The following is a 21,004-nucleotide window of genomic DNA, read 5'->3' on the forward strand; positions in this document are numbered from 1 at the left end:
GGTGGGATTCATTCTTGTTATCCACTTTCCCTCTAGGGACAGGTCCCTTTTGCCCATGGCTATAGGACCTACAGCTCACCTGCACCCCATCCATGAGGCCAGCTGAGCACCTGGTGAGTCTCAGAATATTGGAGCTGGAGAGCACCTGTACACAGAGAGGGGCATGGACTGGACTCATCCAAGTTCACACAGCCAGTCAATGGCCATGCCAGGATTCAACTTGGCTCTCCAGCCTGGGGACCTTCCCTCTGCAGTCCCTGAGGTCCGCAAGCCTTGTCCTTAGGAGGGATCAGCTCTCTAGGGGCCTGTGTCTAATCCTGCAGCACTCAGGGCTGGGCGAGGCAGGGGGCTGGGAGATGAACATCTCAGGAGGCTCAAGAGATGAGCATCCGTAGTGGGCGGAGGCCAATGGCATCTGCTAGTCTCCTCTGATCACCTGACTTTCCCCAGGGCTGTGGACAGCGGAACTGCTTCAGCAACAAGGGGGCTCACTTCAGACTCATTTGCATGGTACAGGCTCTCTAAGGTCCTTGCCTCGCACCTGGGAGTTCATCTGCTTTTGCTCACTTTCATTCATTCATTTGCCTATTCCTTCCTTCGCTCATTTATTCAGCAACCACTCCCTGAGGCCTGCTGTGGGCTGGGAGACCAATCAGACCTTGCAGGCACTCAGTATGGCATAGCGGTGAATGGTGTGGATTCTGAGGCTAAACTGCCTGGGTTCAAATCCCAGTTCTGCCAGTTACTACCTCTGTGACCTTGGACAAGTTGCTTAGCCTCTCTGCCTCAGATCCTTCTCTGAAGTGGGGAGAATGATAGTTCATAATTTATATTTGTTAGTTATTGTTGTCACATAACAAATCACCCCAAAACTTAGTGACTTTATATAAGAACATTCATGGCCAGGCGTGGTGGCTCATGCCTGTAATCCCAGCACTTTGGGAGGCTGAGGCAGGTGGATCACCTGTGACCAGGAGTTTGAGACCAGCCTGGCCAACATGATGAAACCCCATCTCTATTAGAAATACAAACATTAGCTGGGCATGGTGGAGCGCACCTGTAATCCCAGCTACTCACGAGTCTGAGGCAGGAGAATCGCTTGAACCTGGGAAGCAGAGGTTGCAGTGAGCTGAGATGTCCCACTGCACTCCTACCTGGGCGATAGAGCGAGACTCCGTCTCAGGGGAAAAAAAAAAAAAAAAAAAGCAATCATTATCTCACAGTTTCTATAGGCCAGGAATTTAAGTTGGACTCAGCCTTGGTCTAAGCGCAGTGGCTCTGGCTCAGGGTATCACATGGTTTCTGTCAGATGGCGTCTAGAGTGAGGAGGAGCTGGGGCACTCGGAGGTTGGCCTGGCTTCTTTTGCTCTTTGCATAGTCTCAGGCCTTCCTTTCTCTCTCTGCGGGCTTGTTTGAGCTTTCCCACAGCAAGGCAGCCTCAGAGCAATCACGGTGTCTACATGGTGGTGCAGGACTTTAGCAGGAGTGTCCCAGTGAAGGAGGCAGAAGCTGCTTCACACTGGATGACCGGTCCCTGAAAGTGCCATAGTGTCACCTCAGCCATTACTCCCAAGCCCTCTCAGATTCAAGTGGGGGTGACAGAGACCCCACCTCTCTCCATGGGACTGGTGTCAGCATCACTTTGTAAGAAGACGGTGTAGGATGGGAGACATTGCTGCAGATGTCTTTGGAAATACAATCTGTTACAATTGTGAGAGTTAGATGAGTAAACACAGGAAATGCCTAGAACAATGCCTAGGCATCGTATATAAATGGTAGCTAGATAAAACCAAGGGTGATTTTGACCGTATGCAACTTATTCATGATGTGCTGACTGTAGGATGTGACTGCCACTATGGAAGCCAATCCACTGAATAGCAGCATTTCCCATTTGGGTATTGAGGGATCTATAGGAGTTCACCAGACTGAGGCAAGCAGAAAGGCATTCTACACAGAGAAATTAACTTTGCAAAGGTGTCGAGCTGGAGAGAGGAGTCCCTGGAGCAGGAACTTAGCTCCAGGTGGCAGGGCTGGCCTGAGGTGAGGAGTGAAGGAAGTGACTGGAAAGCCCAGGTTGAGAAAAGTTTTGCATGTAGGTTTTGTACTTAATCCTGAAGGTTCCAGGATGTCCGTCTCTTTCTCAGGCAGCAATATGAGAGGCTTGAGTTCCATCATGAGGAAGCCATTTCTGAGACCGAATCAACAGGATCTTGGGAGATACTGGACTTGGGCGTGTAGGGAGAGGTCAGGACTGATGGGGCCCACTCCCAGGTGTTTGGCACGGGTCATTTACATCGGTTTTGAATGTGATGTGCATACCTAGCCTGGCTTGCTTTCCCTCCTTTTCCAGTATATTAGAAACCTCGTGATTGTTCTCTGCTGAGATTGGCTCTTTGGTAGGGGAGGGCAGAAGTGTAACTCCCTCGGCAGAGGGGTCTGGAGGAGCCTGGCAGGGCCAGTGGCCTCTTCCTCTGCCCCCAGCCCCGTCTGTGGAGAGTGGCTCCTGCTCCCTCACCCTCTCCTCTCCCAGCACCCCTCCCCACTCTGATCACAGCCTCGAGTCCAAATGAAACCAGCCAGACTGTTCAGGGGACTGTTGCCACGTCTCCCTGAGCCCTTGCTCTGGAGCCCCGAGCACCAGCCTGGAACCCTGGCTGAGCCAAAGGCGTCACCCCTGGAACAGGTAACTCTGAGCGAGGCCATGGCTCGGGTCTGTTTCCAGGATGTTTACGTTCCTGTGGACCTGTCTTTGCACGGCTCCATGTACTTCCGGGAGCCTGTGTGCTCGCGCCAGTGTGCCCACTCGTGTCACCCGTGTCTGTCCGTGAATATGTGCCCTCTGTTTTTTTGGATGTCTCTGTGTGTTCGCGTGTGTTTGCACAAGTATGAGGTGGGCCTCTTAGGCTCTCTCCAGGGCCCCCATGGTATCTCCTCATAAATGGCAGGCAGGTTAGGGTGCTCTGAAGGGGGCTAAGTGCGAGGAGGGGCTGAGCCAGGGGATAGCCCTTGCCCCTGGGGGCCTGTGGTGTGAGGGGAAATCCAGACCTCACCAATGTGGCACACTCAGCAGAAAAATACAAATTTCCAGATTTGAGAAACCTCTTTGGGAGCCCTCATGCTGCACTTGGCCTGGATGTTGGCACCCAGGGTTAGACAGACCCTGCCCCTACCTTCCAGAGCCAGCCCAGGCAGGCAGCTGTGCAGTTGGACACTAGCGTGGCTGCTGAATGGATGGCTGTACAGGGCACATGAAAACAGGTGAAGGCATGCCCGGGCCTGCTGGAGAGTCAGGGAGGGCTTCCTGCAGGAGGAGTTTGAGTGGCGACTCCAGGGCTGTTTGGGGGATGAGAGGAAGGAGATGGAGAACAGAGCTGGGCTTGGCGTCAGATGGCACTGGAGGGTTTGAAGAGGGAGATGGGGAGGGTGATTCTCATCTTCCAGGCCTGGAGGTTGGAGGGAATGGAGGTGCCTTGAAATGCGTGCAAAGGGAGAGGAGTTCCCATTTGGCCACTGTGGGTGTGAGCTTCCTGTGGGGTGTCCAGGTGCAGGTGACCAGAGGGTTGCTGGATACTTGAATCTTGAGCTTGGTCCAGGCAGAGACGGGTAGTTGAAGCCATGGGGTGGATGATACTGCCAAGAAGGATATGGTGGGCAAGGGAGGGAAAGGGGGCTTAGGATTGAGAGCAGCAGCATTCAGGTGTGGGCAGAGAGACAAGCCAGCAAGGGGCTGGTGAGGTGGGGCCAGAAAGGGGAACGAACAACTGGGCAATCAATGTCCCGCAATCCAAGGAAGGAGACTGGTTTTAGGAGGGCGAGTTCTGCAGTGTCAGCTGAGGATGGAGAAGTGCCCCGTGGATTTACCCACACAGAAGCCATTGTTGAACTTGGTGGCAGCAGAGGGTATAATGGGTTTTGCAGTGGGTGGGAGGAAGTGGAGATATGGGTGTAGACAACTCTCAAGTTTGAATGAGAAGGAAGGAGAGAAAGGGAGGAGAGCTGGGAAGGGGTGCGGGGGATGAACTGCATGAGCCCCAGGCTGCTCATTGCTGACTGGAAGGAGCCAGAAGAGGAGAGAGGAGAGGCCAGAGGGAGGAGAGAGGGTAAACTGGTCATCTGTAGACACCCGCCTAGTCCTCTGCCCGCGGCAGGGAGGGTGCCTGGAGGGGGTGGTGCTTTCTGGAGGAATGGTTGTGGAGGGCTGAGGGTGGGGGAGGTGCAGTGCTGGGCGGGTAGCCTTCAGTCCTGCCCTGACCTCTGCCAGTCTTCGCATCTGCAGAGTAGGGTGGTAGCAGCCACCCTGGGGCGTGGGGAGGATCCCAGGAGGCAGAAGCCCCACTAGCTCAGAGCATCCTCATAAACCAGGTTCAGGTCAGGAGTTGAAGCTCAGGGCTGGGCGGGGTTGGCCTCTGGTGGTTTTTGCATCTTCAGTGCTCACCAAAGCTGTTTCGTAGACACTGCAAACAAGAAAGGCCTGGGAAGGTCAGGATGTGGATGGCCTGCTTCCAAAGAGGCCACACCCAACCCCATCTCTGGGCCCAGCTCCCAATTACAGGGAAGTTCTTCCTTTGGGTCTAGCCTAAGTTTTTCCCGCTGTGCATTCCCTTCTGGTGAACTTGTTCAACCCTGCTCCATGGAGCCAAGCCTATCAGCCGACCACTTGGAGTGGTGGCCAGTGTTTTTACAACTTGTTTTCATGAAGATTATTTGAAGTCTCCTTGCATTCCCAGAATGTCAGACCCGCCCTGATTCACAAGGATTGACCAAAACAGGGTCTGAGCCAACCAGAGGAATCTGAGGACTTAGTCATACCCCTTGGATCATCTGCACATTCCTTTCCTTCCAGTTAAAAAAAAAAAAAAGGCCGGGCGCGGTGGCTCAAGCCTGTAATCCCAGCACTTTGGGAGGCCGAGATGGGCGGATCACGAGGTCAGGAGATCGAGACCATCCTGGCTAAACCGGTGAAACCCCGTCTCTACTAAAAAATACAAAAAACTAGCCGGGTGAGGTGGCGGGCACCTGTAGTCCCAGCTACTAGGGAGGCTGAGGCAGGAGAATGGCGTAAACCCGAGAGGCAGAGCTTGCAGTGAGCTGAGATCCGGCCACTGCACTCCAGCCTGGGCGACAGAGTGAGACTCCGTCTCAAAAAAAAAAAAAAAGGAAAAGAAGAAGAAAGAAGGAAAGTTAGCCTAGATGACCAGGAAGGGACAGCGGTATTTGGGGATGTAAACAAACTCAGATGATGCTGGCCATGGATGAAGGGGTGGGGCCTGAGGGGTCAGTGCTTGGCTTTGCACCTGGCAGACGTCAATTCAAGTGCATGTTCTGCTGCTTGTAAGATGGGGATCTTTCACAGGATACTCTTCATGTCTCTGAGCTTCAGTTTCCTCATCTCTGAAATGGAAACATTGATGGCACCCACCTCAGACACCTGAAGCAGACCTAGAAGCAGACCCTGAGGCAAGGATTCGTGTGACAGTGATTCATTAGGAAGCTTCCCTGCTAAGGGAAACCTGCTAAGGGAATAGGAAATGTAGAAGCAGAAAGCGAAAGAGAAGCAAGAGGCTATTTCCAGCCAAGCTCCATAGAAGAACTTTGGCTTTGTCTTCCAGAGGAACTCTCATGGGGACACTGTAGGTCATACCCTAGGGCTGGCCCTCCAGGGGCAAAGATGCTAGAGAATTCATACCTCTCCCTCCTGAGTCAACGGATTATATGAGATAAAGCATGTAAGGTGCTGATTGCCCAGGACCTGGCACCAGCAAGTGACGGCTATGAGAAAGGGGTGTGCAGAAGGGGAAATCTCAGGCTGTGTGGTCAGCAAGGGGCAGTGCCTTCTGAGAGCCTGCCTGTGCTCCACTGCTCCTGTAGCCCCAGGTCTTTGTCTGTCAGCTTTTAGAGGCAAAATCCCACAGAGCTCCCGCCCCCATTGTTCTCCCGGATGACTTGGCTTTGGGCAATCTCTCCAGTCAGTCCAGGTTCCTCCCAGCCCTAGAGGCCGGCCCTGGTGCCCTGCTGTAGTTCTCCCTTCCAGCCCACCCACCCAGCCTGGAGGGCATCAGTGATGATTACGAGGTGGGACAAGGCTTAAGGACAGAGATTAGTTCAAGGCCATGGAAGCACCAAATGCCCATAGAGGAAATCGAGGCCATTGTGGCCCATCCCCGCCTGAGTCGAATTTGGATTTGACTTCTCTTCGCAGCCCACCCACTCTGTGTTTCCATAGAAGGTACTCAGGGATCGCTTGGGGGAACTTGCGTAGGTCAGCACATTCCAGGAACAAATAAACAGGTTGCCCTTCCTGGCTGTACTGACTAAATCCTAAGACTCCGACTATGTGACTCTCACTTTCACTGGTGATATCGGGCTGAGTTAGCCCTCATGGGACCCACTCTTACCCTTCTCCTGTCCGCTGTGATATCACAAGAGATGTTACCCATGATCTGGCCTCCCCACTCAGGCCTCTGGGAGTCAACCTCCCCCTCCACTCCCCCCACCCCCAACAGACCATGACAGGCCTGGGTGCTAGTCCACACTCTGTCACCTGCTGTGTGACCTTAGCCAAGTCACCTCCCATCTCTGAGCCTCATGAGGTACCCTATGTTTGTAACCAGTTTTGTATGTGCTCACCTAGAAATCAGGCGATTGTAACATGGTGTTAATCCCTGCTTGACGCAGTGGATGCCCAGAAAGGTGAAGTGATTTGCCGGTGATCACACAGCAAAAGGGCAGAGAGGGCTGGGACCTGCTTCCAACCCCACGGCCAGTTAAGTGAGCATCCTACTCTTTTATCAGCTCTGCTCTGGCCCCCCAGCCCCTCTTTGATTCAGAACTTGAATTAAGCCCCTAGTGGTCAGGATGAACTGAGCCAGGCACCGAAGTGGTCAGTCACTGCTGCAAACTCATTAACTCATTTGATTCCCATGTATTGGGTACCTATTGTATAAGGGGTTCTGTGCTCAGATAAGTACAGTTTAACTTTCACCAGGTTTAACATAGAATCCACTGCAAAGGCTTGAGCACCTGCAGGTGCCAAGAGTGAGGGTGCCCTTAGGGTGGTGGTCCCAGAGGAGAAAGTGGTCTAGAAAGTCTAGAGCCCCCTCACTGTCCAGGAGGCAGGCAGGGAGTGGCTAGGTTGGGGAGGTGGATGTCAGGGAAACAAGTTTGTTCACTCCTGGGTATTCACTGCTGCCTGTGGTGGGTCCAGCACTGTGCCAGGCTGGAGGTGAGGCTGGGAGACAGCTTTGATTCACCGTCAAGGCCTCCACCCCTTACGCGTCCTGCCGCCTTTGTTCACACAATGCGCTTGGTGTGTTTGTCTACACCATTAGCTTGTGGGCTCGTCCAGCAGGGGCTCCGTCTGTCTGCTGGGCCTACAGGAGAGCTTAGGAAATGTGTGTTGGTGACTAGATTTTTGGTGTCTAGACTCGCTTGGTAGTAAGAGTATGAATCCAGGAGACCCTAAATCCCCTCGAGCCTCTGTTTACCATCTATAAAAAGTATCTACTGCAGCCAGGCGTGGTGGCTCATTCCTGTAATCCTAGCACTTTGGGAGGCCGAGGTGGGCAGATCACTTGAGCTCAGGAGTTCAAGACCAGCCTGGGCAACATGGCAAAACCCCCTCTCTACAAAAAAATACAAAAATTAGCCGGGTGTGATGGCACATACCTATAGTCCTAGAGACTCAGGAGGCTGAGGCGGGAGGATTGTTTGAGCCTGGGATGTAGAGGTTGCAGTGAGCCATGATTGCACCACTGCACTCCAGCCTGAATAACAGAGCGAGACTCCATCTCCAGAAAAAAAAGAAAAGTCTGCAGTGGGAAGCTAAGAGGAGTAAGATAGCACACATAGAAACCTTGGCCTTGTACAGAGAGTATGTCCAGCCCTTGTAAATGTTGGGCAGTATTAACAATAGGTGGGGCCGGGCGCGGTGGCTCAAGCCTGTAATCCCAGCACTTTGGGAGGCCGAGACGGGCGGATCACGAGGTCAGGAGATCAAGACCATCCTGGCTAACATGATGAAACCCTGTCTCTACTAAAAAAAAATACAAAAAACTAGCCGGGCGAGTTGGCGGGCGCCTGTAGTCCCAGCTACTTGGGAGGCTGAGGCAGGAGAATGGCGTAAACCCGGGAGGTGGAGCTTGCAGTGAGCTGAGATCCGGCCACTGCACTCCAGCCTGGGTGACAGAGCGAGACTCCGTCTCAAAAAATCACAAAAAAAAAAAAAAAAAAAACAATAGATGGGCCCTCGACACTGTGCCAGACTGAGCAGGAAACATGAGGGAGATGGGGTCTGGCCCCTGTTAACAGCTACTACACACTGTACAGTTTACACAGCCCTGTTACGTCCTGCTCACTGGTTCTCCCTGTCATCCCAAGATGGGATCTGGGCAGGTGCCAGTATCCCCATATGACACAGGAAGATGTTGACCTGCCTTCCAGTGGCCAAGCCAAGAAGAAAAGCCAGGTCTCCTGGCTCTCAGTCTCCTGCTCACTCCTCTGCTCCCCCACCTCCCGAACTTGCTTCCTGCTCTCTGGAAGCTCCTTGTGAAAGATGCTAGGCAGGGCAGTGGGCAAGGAATGTGGAGATTTGCCAGCCCAGGTGTTGGGGGCTGAGGGTACATTGTGGTGGCTTTAGCCCAGAGTAGGTTACTGTGGCTAGTAGGTCCAGAGTAAGGGGGCAAGAGGAGAGGTGAGGGAGGGGGACTGAGTGGGGATGCAGAGGAGGAGGAAAATAGCTGTGGGCTATAGGTCACCAGGACCACTGCCCAGCTGGATGGCAGGGGGCTACTAGCCTGGTGCAGCAGAGGCTTCTAGGCCCTCCCAGCCTAGCCGGCTCCCTTTCCAGGGGGATGGTGTAACAAGAACTGGGGATGGAAGACCCTGGGCACCCTGGCTCCCCTGCAAGGTGGTGTTGGAGCTGAAGGGACTTTAAGGAGTACAGGGTCTGTGGGAGAGGCCAGTCAAGTTGTGGTCACTGCCCCTGAGGAAATTTGAGTGCTTACTGCCCTGGAAATACAGCCCCACGCACAAGGCGTAAGCATAAGGACCTTCCATGTGGAAAGCACTTGTGAAAGGCGGACTGGGGAAGGCAGGGCTGGCTGGCAGACATGCAGTTGCTCACAGATGTGAGGTCACCAGCACGGGTGACCTGGGCCCCGCAACATAAGAGGTGGTGGGTGGGGAGTGGACGGGCCCCTCCTAAATTTGGAGAACTGAGAGCAAAAATACAAATAGAGATCCATGTATCTTTGTCAGATATTTGAAGGTTGTAAAGCAAGCCAGGAGACTGTTAAATAAAATAGATTTGATTTTCCCACCTTGACAAATATACTTTCACAATGTACATTGAAATACGTACATTGTGTACTTATTTACATTGTGTAAAGTTTAGTTTTATTTGAGAGTGATAAAATATCAAGAATGTCTGAATTTAATTATTGCACATCTCGGGTATATTGTTGTTAAGCTGATGATGTTCAGATATAAAATAAGACTTAACAATTCTTTTTTTTCTTTTTTTGAGAGAGTCTCACTCTGTCACCCAGGCTGGAGTGCAGTGTGGTGTGATCTCAGCTCACTGCAACCTCTGCTTCCCAGGTTCAAGTGATTCTCCTGCCTCAGCCTCCTGAGTAGCTGGGATTATATTGAATATATATTTGAATTATATATATATATAGTGTATGTGTGTGTGTGACAGAGTCTCGCTCTGTTGCTCAGGCTGGAGTGCAGTGGGCATGATCTTGGTTCATTGCAACCTCTGTCTTCCGGGTTCAAGCGATGTTCCTGGCTCAGCCTCCCGAGTAGCTGAGACTACAGGCACGTGCCACCACACCCAGCTAATTTTTTGTATTTTTAGCAAAGACAGGGTTTCACCATGTTAGCCAGGATGGTCTTGATCTCCTGACCTTGTGATCTGCCCGCCTCGGCCTCCCAAAGTGCTGGGATTACAGACGTGAGCCACTGTGCCCAGCCTTTATATGTATTTTGTTATTGTTGTTGAGATGGAGTCTCACTCTGTTGCCCAGGCTGGAGTGCAGTGGCATGATGGTAGTGCACTGCAACCTCTGCCTCCCTGATTCAAGTGATTCTCCTGCCTCAGCCTCCTGAATGGCTGGGACTACAGGCGTGTGCCACCACACCCGGCTAATTTTTTTTTGTTTAGTAGAGACGGGATTTCACCATGTTGGCCAGGCTGGTTTTGAACTCCTGACCTCAGGTGATCTGCCTGCCTAGGCCCTCAGAGTGCTGGGATTATAAGCGTGAGCCACAGCATGTGGCCATCAAATTTTGTATACTTTAAATACAAACACATTTTATTTTTAGTACTTTAGATTATTGCCATCAACAGAACACAAGTGATGAAAATCTTGATTATAACAATATAATTAGTGATCTTGCTAAAATAAAGATTTTATGAAATAAATAAAAATGAGCTGTGGCCAGTTGCAGTGGCTCACACCTGTAATCTCAGCACTGAGGTTGAGGCAAGCAGATCACTGAGGTCAGGAGTTCAAGACCAGCCTGGCCAACATGGTAAAAACCCATCTCTTCTAAAAATATAAAAATTAGTTGGGCATGGTGGCACATGCCTGTAATCCCAGCCACTTGAGAGGCTGAGGCAGGAAAATAACTTGAACCTGGGAGGCGGAGGTTGCAGTGAACCAAGATCTTACCTCTGCACTCCAGCCTTCTAGCCTGGGTGACAGAGTGAGATTCTGTCTCAAAATAAATACATAAATAAATAAATAAATAGTAAACGAATGTAAATATAAACATAGGCAAATTTATTTTATGTTTTCAAGAGGGTTTTTATTCCATAAAATGATCTATTAAAATGAAAACAATACCCATCACAATGAATGAAGATCAGATTTTTAAATAAAATCTTTAAATAGACGTGAAATATTAATTCAATTTTTGAAAATTTTATAGAAATGAAACTATTCACAGTTCTAGTATTCAGTGTCCATCTAGTTGCAAATTTAAAGAATTAATACCAGACTTCGTGTTACATTAATGTGAGTTGCAGAATATTATAAGATGTTCCTCAGCCACCGTGTGCATTTTTGTGAATATCACACTAATTCATGAGTACTTTTAGAACCACAAATTGGAGCAGGAAGAAATGCCAAAATAAAGGATGCACAGCAGGACTGGAATAGAGATGCTTGCTTATGCAAGAAACTCGTGCTCGCTGCTGTCTGGGAGGAAGGCTTTGACAAGCTAACTTGTGTCTCCCTTGTATATTTTTGCCATTCAGGCCCCCCCGCTGCACCCCTCCCCGAAGCAGCATCCATCTCCCCCCTCAGCAGCAACACGACCCGTAGACCTTTACAGCATCTTAACAGAATCACCTTTTGTTCTTCAAGTTCAAGAAATGGAAAGGCCTGGCATGGTAGCGTGCCTGTAGTCCCAGCTACTCGGGAGGTTGAGGCCAGAGGGTTGCTTGAGCCTGGGAGTTCAAGCCTGTAGTGTGTTATGACTGTGCCTGAGAATAGCCACTGCACTCCAGCCTGGGCAGCATAGTAAGACCCAGTCCCCAACTCATGCCTTAAAAAAAAAAAAAAAGAAAAGAAACAGAGAAGAGTTTAACTGGAGCCTTACAGGTGTTAATCAGGAGCGAATGTTTAGGATTACAGGTCACATGAGTGTAATGTGACAGAGGCTCCTGTGTACTCTAATGAATTTATTTGTGAGAGTGTGTGTGTGTGTGTGTGTGTGATGTGTGGGGGTCCCTTTTCCCTGTGTAAGGGTGTTCGGGGGGTGAATCTTCTTGCCAATAAAGAGTTCTCTATCATACAGTGAACAATAGACAAATGATAGATCTTATGCTATAGCTAGAGTTTTACATCTAGGTATCTTTTTTTTTTTTTTCCAAGACAGAGTCTCGCTCTGTCGCCCAGGCTGGAGTGCAGTGGCCGGATCTCAGCTCACTGCAAGTTCCGCCTCCTGGGTTCACGCCGTTCTCCTGCCTCAGCCTCCCGAGTAGCTGGGACTACAGGCGCCTGCCACCTCGCCCGGCTAGTTTTTTTTTTGTATTTTTTAGTAGAGATGGGGTTTCACCGTGTTAGACAGGATGGTCTCGATCTCCTGACCTCGTGATCCACCCATCTCGGCCTCCCAAAGTGCTGGGATTACAGGCTTGAGCCACCGCGCCCGGCCCCATCTAGGTATCTTAATTCACTCATTCATTTCACTCATGTGCATTTGTTCATTCACTTAAAACCCTATATTTGCAAGGTGCAGTGGCTCACGCCTATAATCCCAGCACTTTGGGAGGCCAAGGCGGGTGGATCACCTGAGGTCAGAAGTTCAAGACCAGCCTGGCCAACATGGTGAAACCCTGTCTCTAGTAAAGATACAAAAATTAGCTGGGTGTGGTGTGTGCCTGTAATCGCAGCTATTCAGCAGGCTGAGGCAAGAGAATCACTTGAACCCGAGAGGCAGAGGTTGCAGTGAGCCGAGATTGCACCATTGCATTCTAACCTGGGCAACAAGAGCGAAAGTCTGTCTCAGAAATAAAATAAAACCCTGTATTCACTTGCTGCAGCCCTTCATTTCATGTAGATTACCAGGCTATAGCAGTCTTTTAGTGCAGTCCATGATCCTATGAATGAGGATCAGAGAGGGTACTGATACTGATGTACCTAAGACGCACAGCCAGTCCACAGCAGAAAAGTCCTCAGGCCAGGCAGCAAAAAGTGGAGGGTGAGTGCCAAGTTTGAATGTCAGGTAAAATCTGAGCAGATGTTGCTGTGTCCCAATCAGCTTCCCTTCCTTCACCAGCTTCCACTACTAAGCCATCTGCCCCAGGGCACTGGGGGATCCTGCAGGGAGTTTCTGCTTGAAGAGCCTCTTCCTGTTTGGGGCCGAGCACTTCCTTCAGTGACTCACAGCCTCCCATTGGCCCCGTGCTGGGAAGGCAAGGTGGGAGTGGAGCCAGACCCGGGCGTGTCACCCTCAGCCTGAGACCCCAGCTGGGTGACCTGACACAGGATAGTGGGCACAGGCTGGAGGGAGGAGGAGGGGAATGGCAGGAGGATGTGAGACCATTCTGCCTCACCCAGCCTGGTGGGCAGGATGGAGAGAAGACAGAGTGGGGATGGGGACGGCCTCCACGTCCAGCCAACCCCACAGGTAGTTTCCCGGGCAGCTGTGGGACCAGGTAAGGCTGACAGCAGAGCTGAGAGCCCTGAGGAGACTCTGCGGTACTTTCTTTTCTGACAGGCCGTAAGGTGTGGTGGAAGGAGCACTGGGACGGAGTCATGGACTTGTATTTCTCACACCAACTTTCTGGTGGTCATTTCAGTTTTCTGCCCCTATCTGGGCCTCAATATCCATGTCTGTCTGATGGGGGAGCGGTTTGATGGCTGTGACGTTTTGTGCAGCTTATAGGTTTGAGCTTGAATTCTGGCTCTGCTGCCTTGCTGGGTGTGTTCACTTCTCAGAACCTCCATTTCAAAATCTGAAATAATAGTCACTTTAAGTGTTTTATGTATGGTAACTAATTTAATCCCCACATTGACCCTATGGGGTAGGTTTTATTAGTCATAGTATTTTATACCTAAGGAGATTGAGGCACAGAAAGGTTAAGTAATTTGCCCAAGGTCACACAGTAAGAGCCAAGATTCTAACTTGTGTAGTTTGACTCCAGGTCCCATGCTCTTGACTCATTCTGGCCTTGCTCCTCAAATTGTGGTCCAGGGACCTGCAGCATCAGCATCACCTGGGAGCTTATCAGAAATGCAGAATCTCAGGCCCCAGCCTAGACTTACTGAGTCAGACTGCATTTTAACAAGTTCCCTAGGTTTCTGAGGTCCAAGGCCCCAGGAAATATAAATAGACCATGGCTTCTCAAACATTAAAGTTTAGAGGAGAAGCCACTGGTCTATTTTTATTTCCTCTGCCACTTAGGCCTTAGGATCATTGTAGGGGGTAGAGGAAATAAGTATGTTTTATAAACTGTAAAGTGCTGTACATTCAGGGCACTGTGAGAAATCTGGGGACTGGAGGTGGAGAGGGGCAGGCTTGGTAGTGTCCCAAGTGCTGATCTCTCAGTGGCTGTCATTTCCCAGCTGTCTCTGAGTCCAGCTCTGTCCACCTCTGGTTCACACACAGAGACGTGTGTTTGACTGTATGTTTCTTGCCAGTGTGTGGCTCTAGAGTCCAGTTGGGTTGGGGAGAGTTGTCATATTGGCACCAGGAGGCTCAGGTCCCAGCCCTGGCTCTGCCTCTGTGTGATGTAAGTAGGCCTCCATCCCTGCAGCCTCAGTGTCCCTAGTAGACAAGGTGTTAGCATCCTCTGAAGCCTGCAATGCTGACCTGCAGTCTCCTCCTCACCTCTCCTGGCCCCTCTGCTTCCCGTGGCCTGTCGATACCATCTCTTTTCCCAGTTCCTGGGCGGGGGGTTGCCCTGCTGGCTGCAGGAGCTGGTGATGGGGGAGGTGGTGCATGAGTCAGAGCTCAGGCACGTAATTGTGGTGCCCCAGATCCCACCTCCGGGCTACCGTCCTTCCCTTAGCGGCTGCTTTAGAAGAACAGCTGGTTTGGCAGCTACCTCAGAGAAACAGGTCCCTGGGCAGCGTGAAAGGGCCTCTGCCCCCAGGGTGGCTGAGCTTTGGATCCTGGGTCCGTGGGTCCTGGAGGGGCAGGAGTGGTTCAGGGAACAGGTTGTATGGGTTGGGCCTAGGGCTGGTTTGTGGGCAGCATGCGTGGAGGTGGATTGCATGTGCCGGGTTTCATGGCTGGGGATTAGATCACGTATGTCCTATCAGCCCTCCCACCAGCTCTGTGGCTTCCCCAGGGCAGGGACTTGGTGTCACCCATCACTGGGCCCCACACTCAGCATGGGATGGGCACTCACTAAGGGTCAAGTGGGACAGTAGAAGGCAGGATGAACTGATGAATGAACTCACTGGGTTTATCCCCTTTTCCTCTCAGCTCTCCCAGTGAAGTGATATCACTGCCTCTGTGGACAGGACACCCCCAGGAGCCCAGCTCACAGCCACTGGTACCTTCTTCCAGGTAAAGAGAAAAGGAGGGAGGGAGAAAGGAGTTCAAGACAGGCTGCAGAGGGCAGCTGTCTGGGTTCTTACACAATGTCCACCTCCCCCATGGGGGCAGCACTCTACGGTTTATGAAAAGGCATAAATGGGATTATTGTCCCATTTTATGGACAGGAAAAACTGAAGCTCTGAGTAGACTTGTCTCTTGCTTAGTACAGCGTTCCAGGTACTTGTCTGAGAGCCCATGAGGCTGATACCATGGTTATCCCCACTTTATAGATAAGGAAGCTGAGGTATAAAGGCATTTAGAAACTTGCTCCATTAAATACGTGGTAGAGCTGGGTTTCAAACCCAGCCAGGTCGCCAGGCACGGTGGCACGCACCTGTAGTCCCAACTACTTGGGAAGCTGAGGCAGGAAGATCGCTTGAGCCCAGGAGTTCGAGTTCCAGTGAGCTATGATTGCGCCACTACACTCCAGCCTGGGTGACAGAGTGAGACTGTCTCTAAAAAAAAAATTAAAATAAATAAAAACCCAGGCAGGCTGACCTCTTCACAAACCCTGTGATTTACTGCCCTTCAAGAGCCCAGCATTAAACTAAGTTTCCTTGACCTCCAATCTGAGGGTTGAATGGGCTTGCAACTCCAGAGAAGATTTATATTTTAAAAGAGAATCCTAGAGAAAGTGATGCTTCCTCCAAAGGAATGAATGACAAATAGTGGATTTGGAGGCCTTATATCATGGAACTGGCATGAACCTTCAAGGTGGGCCAGCCAACTCCTGGGACTTTCTTCCTCAGCATTCAAGCAAGCTCGGTTTTCATTGGTCACCAAGGTGAAACCTGGCCATTTGAAGGAAGAGAGGAAAAGTTTAGGCCCCAGGTTCTCTGACATGCCTGGAAGCAGGGAGACTGCTGCTCTTTGCAGAAGACTGTGAAGAGTAGCAGTGTTCATGACAGTGATGAAATTAGTATCCTGTGCTAGATCTGGGGTCATCTTACACTAGATATGGTATAGAAATGTACAAATGGATATCAGAGGTTTAAGAAAAATTTGTGAGAGAAAAGTACCTAATTTAGTTTTCTTTTTTTTCTTTTTTTTTTTCGGTAACTTAATTTTTTTCTGTAAATTGGGAAAAGGCTAATTATTATTCAGAGGCAGAATTCAGGCTTTCAGAAGTAGCTCTGCAGTTGTGTGGTGTAAGATGCTTTGATTGGTTCTTTTTTTCCTTCCGTCTTGCATTTAACCAGCTTTTTGACTGACAACTAATTAGGTACCTCCTTGGTGCCAGGCCCAGTGCAGGGGACATAGGTCCCCTATACAGTGACTCTTCTAGTAAGGACAGGGCCTGGCATATCTTATGTCCCCATCACCAGGTGTGGGGCTGCAGACACTATAGGTCTTCAGAAAAGCTTGGCCAAGTGGATCAGAAGTCTGAACCTGGGGAAGCTCTCAGTCTGGCGGGCGAGGCAGCCACGGAAGCAGATAATTACAGCACACTGAGGCCTGTGATCATTCTCAGGAGCTCTGCCAGATGATGTGAGCACAAAAAGGAGGAGGCAGTGGGCTTTTGTTGGGGGGAATTAGCCCAAGCTTTACACGGGGTCTGTTTGTTAAGATGGATGGGATTTGGATTGGGATTTGGGGAGGGCTTTCCTGGCAGAGGGCCCAACCTGAGTGAGGCATGGAGGTGGGAAAGCTGGGTAGGTGTTGTCTTTGGAGCACAGTGGTACAAGGAGGGGCAGGAGAGGACAGAGACAAGATTGCTCTGTACAAGTCTCCACTGTACTCACGCTCCTCCTCCTCCTCCCCCGCCCTTTCATTTACTTGGTGTGCCCCACTTTCCCACTCCCCCTTCCCTGGGACTGAGGAAGAACCATCAGAAAAAGCCAGCCTGGCTCCTGCAGCTGAGCCACTGGGCTCCTGGAAGGGGCTTGCACAAGTCAAACTGAGGATGGGGGATGCTGAAAGTCTCTACTGCCCCCGAGTAGTTGTCCCGGGGCCCTTCACTCTCTCTGCCTGCTCCCCAGAGAACCTGTCAGTGTCACTGGGGGAGAAGGGGGTGGGGGCAGGATCTCTTCTTGGGATGGCCTTCCTACAGTCCTGTTGGCTTGGAGAAAACTACTCAGCCCTCCAGGGAGGGAGGGGCCTGTCACTAGGAGTATGCGAGCCTAGGGAAGCCACCGGCTGGTCTGGAGAGACTGGAGAACCACCAGCAGGAGCGGCACAGGGGATTTCTGAATGGAAGGGGAGGCTGGATGGAGTACCTCCGGGACTTTGGCGCTGATACTGTGTGACTTAGCAGTCTGAAATCCAGGGATAGTTTGAAGATGCCAGTTGAATTGTTCAATGAGGATTCCATGACACTGTGAGTCTTGGGTGAAGTGATTCTAGAGCTCCAATTTGGGGCATTTGGAGCCTGAGATTTTGAGTTCTGAGATGCTAAGCTGTGCCCTCTGGGAAAGGCCAGGTCACTTTTGGTGACTACTCAGCCCAAGCTCATAGCCCTGACCTGGGAAAGAGAAGTCCTTTCTGTACCAAGAGAACCCAAGGCCCCCGGGCAGGCTCCTGAGCTGGGGAAGAACTAGTCTACCTTCACCTCTGGGCCCTGCCAGCCTCCTCGCGAGAGGAATGACAATCAGAGGTCTCTTGGGACAGAAGTGTTGGGTAAACAGGAGGCCCTGGCATCACCGTGGAAAGAGATTAATAGTGACCCTAATTATGGCATGATTGATTCTTGGAGGCTCCGGCTGAGCCCCAGCCTTGGCCACTGAGTAACATTTCCCCAGAATGAGCAGGCTTGCAGGGCCTGGGTGGCACAGACCCCACCTGCCTCTTCACCTCAAGGCCTCTCTCCCTGCCTCCTTCCAGGCACCTCTTCCCCAAGCCTCTCCCAACTGGAAGCTGCCCCTGTGACTTAGACTTCCTTCCTGCCCCTAGGTCTGGTTACTTTCTCTGCAGATTCCATTAGAATCTAGGGCTTCTCCGAGGCCCAGAGAGGTAGAGCGACTTCCCCAAGGCTGTACAGTGAGATGGTGGCAGCTGGGATCTCTCTGTCCAAGCCATCAGATGAGGCTATGCAATGGAAAATAGACTGAGTCGTGAGCTACCTGCAGGAGGCTGGGGCTGTAGAGCATAGGGCAGGGCCGGGGATGAGTGGGTTCCACATTTCACTGGTTGGGCTCTTTCCGGAATCTTTCCTGTCTCCCCCACCTCCAGCCCTCGTCCTGGGGCCAGAAATTCATTTTGTAGGTTTGGGTTTGGTTGTTTTGTTTTGGGAAACGGTCCACTCGGTGAGCTGTTTGGGGTGCCCTCTGCCCTGGGAGAAGCCCCAATCACTGCCCTCCCTGCCACCTAGGCTTCTGCTGTGCTGTCTCCGTACCTAAAATGCCCTTCCTTCTCCCCTTTGTGCTGCAAATCTTTTCTCATTTCTGAATTCTGCATAGATCTCACCATCTCCCGGAAGCCCCTACACAGTGGTCAGGAAACACAGAGTTGTGGCATCCAGAAGAGATCGTGACCCAGTCAGGAAGGGCTTCCCGGAGGAGGGGCTACCTGAACTGAGATGAGCAGGAGTTCACCAGGCATTAAGGATAGGCAGAGGGGCTCCATGGCTAAGGTGTTTTCACAGGCACAGCTGGGTTGGGAGCAGGGATGGATGAAGTGGTAAGGAAGGACCGCAGAAGGGCCCTGGTCCTGCTCCAAGGCCATGATCCTGGAGCCCTATGGAAACAAGTCACCATGGCCCTGCACCTTTCATGCCTGGCATTTCACTGTAAGAGAAGTTTGGGGTCATCACTATTTGTGAGTCATCTAGGCCACAATGTACCTACACCTTGATCCCTATCAAAGATGGTGGAGGCTCTTGGGCAGGGCCAGAGCTCTGCCCTGGTGCTCAGGATGACCAGGTGCCTAACTTTGTTATGGGCCTTCCTGCCACTTTCATCCAAGTTTTGAACTGCGTCCTAGGAGGGTGACTGTCAGGATGCCCAGTGATTAGCCATGGGAGCAGAGGGGAGCTCTTCCCCAGTCAGACCAGGGAGGGATCAGGGGTTGGCCTTCCCTTTTCCTCAAGCAGCCCCCTCTCTGCTTTGCTACTGGGGGTGAGGAAAGAGTGGGTAGATAAAGGGTTTTAGAAGCTGAGTGCTGGAAAGGCCCTTGGAGATCAGCCGAGGGTGCTCAAACCCTCCCATGATACAGATGGGAAAACTGAGGCCAGAGGCTTGGGGCGGTCACTCAGCCCACTGGTGTTTGAGCTAAGCCTCAGACCATCATCCCAGGGCTGGGCTGGGGTTGAGGCCCAGCGAGGACAGCCATGGCCGAGGAGAAGGGGGGTTTCTCTCCATCTGCTTGCTTGCCCCCTTCCCCAGGGCCCTAGCACAATGCCAAAGTTCGGCCTCCCATCCCCACCCATCCTGGCACTGTTGGGGGTTTTTCCTTTCCTCCCCAATGTTCCTAGACTCATTCTGCCTATGCTTTCCTGATACCAACCAAAATATTGAGCTTGGTCCTTTGAGGTACAATTTTCAGTTATACAGGTGCTGCAGCTGGCATTGACGTGGAAGGTGATAGAAACGTGAACAGGCCCGCCCTGTGAGGCTGCAACTATGGAGAGTCTGGACTTTAGAGTCAACAGCCCCGGGGTCAAGTCCTCCCTCCTCTATGATTAGCTGTTTGGCCTTGGGTGAATTACCTAACCTCTTGGGTGCACGTGTGCGCGCGCGCGTGTGTGTGTGTGTGTGTCTGTGTATTTAATACACTTTTTCAAAAGCAGTTTTAGGTTTGCAGTAAAATTGATTGGAAAGTACATAGAGTTTCCATGTACCCTCCTCCACATTCTCCCTCCCCACAGTCTGGCTTATTCTTTTACATCTTATGTTAATAAGGTACATTTATTACAATTGATGAACTAATATTGGTTAATTATGATTGACTAAAGTTCATAGTTTGCGCTATGTTTCACTCCTTGTGTTGCACACTGTATGGGGTTTGACACATGTCCATCATTACTGTATCATACAGAAGGGCTTTGTGGCCTCAAAATTCCTTGAGCACCACTTATTTTTCCCTTCCCCCTGAGTCCCTGACAGCCACTGATCTCTGTACTGCCTCCACAGTTTTGCCTTTTCTAGAACGTCGCTTAGTTGGAATCATGCAGTATATAGCTTTCCAGATTGGTTTCTGTCACTTAGCAATATGCTTTCAAGGTCTCTCCATTGCTTTTTGTGGCTGGGTAGCTGACTTCTTTTTATTGCCAAATAATATTCCTCATTGTGTGGAATGCACTGCAGTTGGTTTGCCCATTCTTTCAGGCCCACGTTTGCAATCTGTTAGGTAAGATCATTGGTCTTCGCTCAGAAAGGTTGTCAAGGGGAGGGGATGCCTATGCAGTGCTCAGCACGGTACCCAGCAATGACTTGGAGTGCCCACACCACCCAGCAGCAAGTGCTAGCACATCAAACAGTAACCATTGTGGCTGGTAGTCCTCACACTGTACATATGTTAGCTCAGCCAATTCTTTTTATTATTATTATTTTTTTTTTTTTAGAGATAGAGGTCTCACCATGTTGCCCATGCTGGTCTTGAACTCCTGGCCTTAAGTGATCCTTCTGCCTCGGCTTCCTCAAAGTGCTGGGATTACAGGCATGAGCGATGGCACCTGACCTCATTCAGTTCTTGAACACATTTATTGAGTGCTTAAAACCTGTTAAAAGCTGGCAACACAGTAAATATCCTCATACCAATCAAGGTTTAGAATTGCAAACAACAGAAACAATTCAGGTTAATTTGGCAGAAAAGTTCCTTGGAAGGAACTAGAGTTGTTTCCAGAATCTGAGGGGTCTGGAGACCCATGCCTGGGTAGGAGTGGAGGGGGCCCAGGTACAGCCAAGGTTTCCAGGCTGTCGTCCCCTCTGGTGCAGCTGCCGCTGACCTCGCAGCACCTCACAACTAGTGCAGACATTCATGTGACTTCCAGACCTGAGCACTTAAACAAAAAAAA

The 21,004-nt window shown here is 51.0% G+C and overlaps 1 protein-coding gene across 4 annotated transcripts in view; it reads left to right on the top strand.

Moving 5' to 3' along the window:
- Positions 1-21,004, top strand: part of GDPD5 (glycerophosphodiester phosphodiesterase domain containing 5) — a 91,817-nt gene that overhangs the window by 21,665 nt on the left and 49,148 nt on the right. For all 4 annotated transcript variants that reach the window (XM_009186947.3, XM_017948767.2, XM_017948769.2 and 1 more), the window contains one exon: positions 14,941-15,024. The gene's annotated coding sequence lies outside the window, so the exon portion shown is untranslated. The remainder of the gene's footprint in view (positions 1-14,940; positions 15,025-21,004) is intronic.

This window comes from Papio anubis, chromosome 12 (assembly GCF_008728515.1).
Source record: "Papio anubis isolate 15944 chromosome 12, Panubis1.0, whole genome shotgun sequence".
Taxonomy (NCBI): Eukaryota; Metazoa; Chordata; class Mammalia; order Primates; family Cercopithecidae; genus Papio; species Papio anubis.